A 6,329-nucleotide genomic window follows, 5' to 3' on the forward strand; every position below is an offset into this window, starting at 1 on the left:
CATGAACTCCTCAAACTACGGTCATCACCGGGAGTGGTCCCGATTATTGTCACTTCGGGGTTGCCGGATCATAACACATAGTAATAGTAGGTGACTATAGACTTGCAAGATAGGATCAAGAACTCACATATATTTATGAAAACATAATAGGTTCAGATCTGAAATCATGGCACTCGGGCCCTAGTGACAAGCACTAAGCATAGCAAAGTCATAGCAACATCAATCTCAGAACATAGTGGATACTAGGGATCATACCCTAACAAAACTAACTCGATTACATGATAAATCTCATCCAACCCATCACCGTCCAGCAAGCCTACGATGGAATTACTCACGCACGGCGGTGAGCATCATGAATTGGTGATGGAGGATGGTTGATGATGACGACGGCGACGGATTCCCCTCTTTGGAGCCCCGAACGTACTCCAGATCAGCCCTCCAGATCAGCCCTTGGCGGCGGCTCCGTATCGTAAAACGTGATGAATCCTTCTCTCTAATTTTTTTCTCCCCGAACACGAATATATGGAGTTGGAGTTGAGGTCGGTGGAGCTCTAGGGGGCCCACGAGGCAGGGGGCGCGCCCAGGGTGGCAGACGCGCCCCCACCCTCGTGGCTAGGGTGTGCCCCCTAGCCTTGATTCTTTCGCCAGTATTTTTTATTATTTCCAAAAATAATCTCCGTGGAGTTTCAGGTCACTCCAAGAACTTTTGTTTCTGCACATAAATAACACCATGGCAATTCTGCTGAAAACAGCGTCAGTCGGGGTTAGTTCCATTCAAATCATGCAAGTTAGACTCCAAAACAAGGGCAAACGTGTTTGGAAAGTCGATACGACGGAGACGTATCAACTCCCCCAAGCTTAAACCTTTGCTTGTCCTCAAGCAATTCAGTTGACAAACTAAAAGTGATAAAGAAAAACTTTTACAAACTCTATTTGCTCTTGTTGTTGTAAATATGTAAAGCCATCATTCAAGTTTTCAGCAAGGATTATGAACTAACCACATTCATGTTTACTCATATCAATGGCATAAGCAACTAGCGAGCAATAATAATAATTCTCGGATGACAACACTTTCTCAAAATAATCATAATATGATATAACTGGATGGTATCTCGCTAGCCCTTTCTGAGACCGCAAAACATAAATGCAGACCATCTTTAAAGACCAATATACGTACTCCCCCAAGCTTAGGATTTTGGCCTAAGTTGGCCTATTGCCACGGATGGCCTGGCGGATATCCAAAGTTGTAGTTGGGGTCGTACTGAGATGTAGCAGTCATTGCATCATGGGCTACAGCTTGGAGGCGAGCTATCTCAGCCCTCCTCTTATACTCATCTGCCTCCTCTCTGGTTATGTAATATCTCCCCTTTGCCTGAAAGTCAAAGAAGGTAGAAGCAGGGAGAGCGACATGATAGGTGCGCCGTCTGTCAAAGATTAGTCGGTACTGGAGGAACTGATCGTTCCTCTCAACAAAATGATGACGAACCATAGCCTCATAATCCAAATAAGCAGGAGGCAACTCAATATCATCCTCACGTATGGTTATACCGAGAAAATTAGCTATACGGGTTGCATAAATTCAACCAAAGAAATCTCCATTAAATCTATCATGATGCAACCTACGTGCAACAATGGCTCCCAAATTATAAGATTTATCTCCTAACACAGCACTCTTAAGAATACTAAGGTCAGGGAAACACATGTGACATGCTTCATCCTTACCATTTATACACCTACCTATGAAGAGAGCGAAATAATGTATAGCAGGAAAATGAATGCTTCCCATGGTAGCTTGTGCTATGTCTCTAGATTCCCCCACCGTTATACTAGCAAGAAAATCTCTAAATTCAGATTTGCGAGGTTCACTAGCACTACCCCATTGTGGAAGTTTGCAAGTAGTGGTAAAATCCTCTAAGTCCATAGTATAAGAATTTTCATAAAGATCAAACAGGACAGTTTGAGAATTGCGCGAAGATGAAAATTCAAACCTCCTCACAAAGTAACTAGTGAGATAGTGGTACTGGCGGCACTTTTCTGCCTCGAAGCTCACAAGATCAGCGTTACACAAGTATGTGTTAAATTCTTCCTTAATTCCAGCTTGGTCCATGAAGTCCTCTGAAGGCCATTCACAAGGCCGCACTGGAGCGTCCCTTGGTGGCTCATCATCAGCATCACGGTCCTTGTTTCTTTGGAAGAACCACCATGGTACATTTTCCTAAGCATATTTTTTTCCTCTGAAAAATTTCTGAAATTTTTAGTAACTTCAAATAAAAGTAAACCAAACTCAACAAAATTGATAGCAACTACTCATACAAGTGCCTAGAGCCTATATCATGCATTAGAACTACTTGGAACCATATAAATTTGACATGCAAGCTCAAGAACATGGTCACCTAGGCAGCACAAATTTGCAATGAATAAAGCACTAGAACAAAAACTAATTGGACCAATGGAGGAGTCACATACCAAGGAACAATCCCCCCCAAAGCAGTTTTGTGAGAGGTGCTTTGAGCAAGGAGATCAAAAATCATAGCAAAATGAGCTAGAACTCGTTCTTGAGCTGGCTGGTGATTTTTTTGGGAGGAAGAAGAAGTGTGTGGGTGCAGGAATAAGTGGAGGGGAGCCACCGTGGGCCCACGAGGCAGGATCATATTTCATTCTAGCATTCAGAGTTTTTTTGTTTAAGCTTAGCTAATAATTTCTTAAGATCACTTCTATCATTGCATGCAAGAAAGTCTCTTTTAGTTTATTCATCCATAACATAACCCTCAGGCACAATAAGCAATTCATATTTATTAGGAGAGCCTTCATCATCACTTTCATCAATATTATCGGTTTCAATAATTTCATTCTCTCTAGCCCTAGCAAGTTGTTCATCAAGAAATTCACCAAGTGGCACAGTAGTATCAAGCATAGAAGTAGTTTCATCATAAGTATCATGCATAGCAGAAGTGGCATCATCAATAATATGCGACATATCAGAATTAATAGCAGAAGCAGGTTTGACTTGGTCAAAAGGTGGCGGGCCGGCCCATGGAAAGCCTATTAACGGCCTGTTCGCATATAGCCCATTTAAAACCCGCTAACCCAAGGTCCGTTACGCCCTATCCGAATTAGGTCCAGTAGCGTCATCTGGGCCATCCAATATGATTCCAGCCCGTTTTCACTTCTGGCCCATGTATGGCCCATGATGTCTTTCAGCCCATATGAGGCCCTATGTATCTCTTGGCCTATTAACGGCCCGTGGTGAAACTGGCCCATAATGAACAGTGTATCACTTTACACCCATTAACAGCCCATGGTGAAACTGGCCCATAATGAACAGTGTATCACTTTATACCCATTAACGGCCCGTTATTCCGTTGGGCCATTTCCATCCCATGTTATCTTTCAGCCTTCTCAGAGCCCATTTATTCTTGGGCTCATTTCTAGCATTCGTTTACTTACAGCCCATTGCTGTCATTTTCTGCTTGTGGGCCAAATTCAGCCCGTGGTTACAGTCGGCCCGTTTTGTGGTCCGTTAATACGTTGGGCCGTTTTCATAGCATCATCAAATACGGCCTATTAACGATGGCCCGTTATGGTCGGCACATGAACGGACGCTTCCAACTCTAGCCCATTTACGGCCATAATGCGGCCTGTTATTGGCCCATGTTTGGCCAATTGATCATACGGCCCGTATAAGGCCCATTGATGATACGGACTGTAGAAGGCCCATTGTTTGTACGGCCCATAGAAATCCCATTGTTTCTACGCCCTGTAGAACGCCTACTGTTTCTACGGCCCGTAGAAGGCCCACTGTTTCTACGGCCCATAGGAGGCCCAGTGTCACTACAGTAAATATTAGCTCATGGTTACTGTGGCCTAGTTTTAAAAAATAGGTTATTGCAGTCACTAGCAAACCGCAGAAAAAGAACTGCACTGACTACAAGCAAACAAATAAACAAGACAACAAGGAAATAAATAAGCAAGCAACTTATGCTAGGCTATCACAGCTATTACACATATTACATCCACTGGGCACCAAAGTTCGCCACCAGTACAAATATAGCGAACAAAGCAGCATATAAACGCCGCAGCAAAACAAGTCCAGAACTGAAACCACTTCAGAAGAGTTCAAGAAACAATATCTTGGGTACCCATAATGCTGGCAAGATGCTTAGCAAACTTATTAACTTTCTCTTGTTTGGCGCTTAAATCCTCCAGCGCTTGCTGTTGCACAAGAATGTACGCATCTGAATTCTGCAGGGAATTCCTCAGTCCTTCGGCTTCTTGCCACAACACAGCTGACTGATGCCTTTCAGCTTGTAACTGAGACTGAAGAAGCCGAAGTGATTCAGGCAGCGAGTTCAAAGAGCTTGTGCCAGCGGTACTGGCCAGTAACTCAAACACTACATCAACGCAGGACTGTAGGGTTTTCTCACTGTCTACAAGATCATTTTTATCACCTTTCTTGGAGACCAACATGGTTGTCTCACTATCTTGAACCTTATCTGCATTACTTTCTCTACCATTGCATAGTGGGGTGCTCTTCTCCAATATTCTGTTTGTATACTACAAGAGAAACAAGCAGACACATCACAGGTTTAGCTTGTAGTATACGAACCTCATTTTGGTAAACCGGTTCAGTAGTAAGGTGGACAGGATGACAGCATGAAACAAACATATATCTATGTACTATGGTCACTGTATTGTCCATATCATTCTAGTTTATGTTCCCTAATCAATATAGAGACACAGTTCAACTCATATATTTTTAAGACACAACAGCATAGACAGAATATAAGTGTGAGAAACTACACAGCATTGGCAGCAATTGTAATGTGCATCACATGAGAACATAACTGTTATACAACTTAAACTAAAATCAACATAGAGCAAGAAGTTAGAACAGCAATCCAGTTAAAGAAATAGGTTTAAAACATACCTGTTGCACCATTGGAGTTTCAATTGGATCCTTCAAATTCGAAAGTAGTTGGTACGAGTAAATACAGTGATGCAACAGCAAAGGAGTATGGACCATAGCTATGGAATCTGACCTGAGAACAGTTGCTCTTCTGCTTTAAACGTGGAGTTTGGGTTAGCTGTGGTGGTCTTCGTGCTTTGGGCACTGCAGTAGCTTTACAAACTGCTCGTGTGGGGGTACTCTGTGGTGGACATGGTGCTTTGTCAACTATAAGTGGGTTACTATCCGCTAGGGTTGCGGTTAGATGGGTTGTAGCTGGTTCTCTGCCCAACGGTGTAAGTGTGCAATCTGGAAGAGTCTCGATTATGTGTGGTGGGGCTAGTTTGTGGGTCAGTACAACCATGGTTCTGTCTGCATCGACGGGTAGCACTGTCTTTTGTGAATAACGAGTTTTTGCTCCCTTAGATACTGCCATCACCCCCTCCAATTCTAATGGCTGATAAACAAGAAAAGAAATTGAACGTACAGACATTGTATCATAGATAGATGTGGTAATTCACATATATGTTGTCTAACCAAACAGGACAGCATGACACAATTTCGCATATATGATGCCTAACTAAACAAGATAGCATGACATAGTTTCAGATATATGATGGATAACTTAACAGGATATAATGGCATAATACAACATATGATGAGTACCTAAACAGGATGACATGACAAAACTATATGATGTCTTTCTAAAATAGGTTGGGATGAAATAATTCACATACATGTTGTCTAAGTATACATGATGGCATGATATAATTGACATAATTGATTCATATACTAAGCAGCTGGCACTCGCATGTATGATCTCTAAACTAAGCAGATAGAACTCAATATTGTTCATATGATGTCTAAACTAAGCAATGCAAGACACCATATGCATCATATGAGAAATATAAACATTGCAACTTAGAGCATACACCTCAGGTGGGACATAGGACTGGTCATCTCTGAATCCTCCTCTGAGGAGCTCCCTGTAACCATCGAGATATATGCTTCAACAGGTACCATTACCTGCTCTGAAGACCTTGTTTTCACTCCAGATTTTTCCATAACCGGCTCAAATGGCTGATACACATGAAGAGTAGTTCAATATACACAAATTGTCGACAAATGGAATACGTAATGAAAAAAAAGATGGCATGAGATAATTCACATATATGATGCCTGGCTCCATGGCGGTGCATAATTGACAGATATGATAACTGGCTGAAAAACATGGCATTACATAATTCACATATCTGATATAGAAAGCAAACAAGAGGCATTCACATAAAGCATGTGTAATCTAAGCAGGTGGCATGGCAATGCAAGACACCATATGCATGATATGAGCAATATAACCCAGCCAAGTTAGAGCATGCACCTCGGG

This window comes from Triticum aestivum, chromosome 1A (assembly GCF_018294505.1).
Source record: "Triticum aestivum cultivar Chinese Spring chromosome 1A, IWGSC CS RefSeq v2.1, whole genome shotgun sequence".
Taxonomy (NCBI): domain Eukaryota; kingdom Viridiplantae; phylum Streptophyta; class Magnoliopsida; order Poales; family Poaceae; genus Triticum; species Triticum aestivum.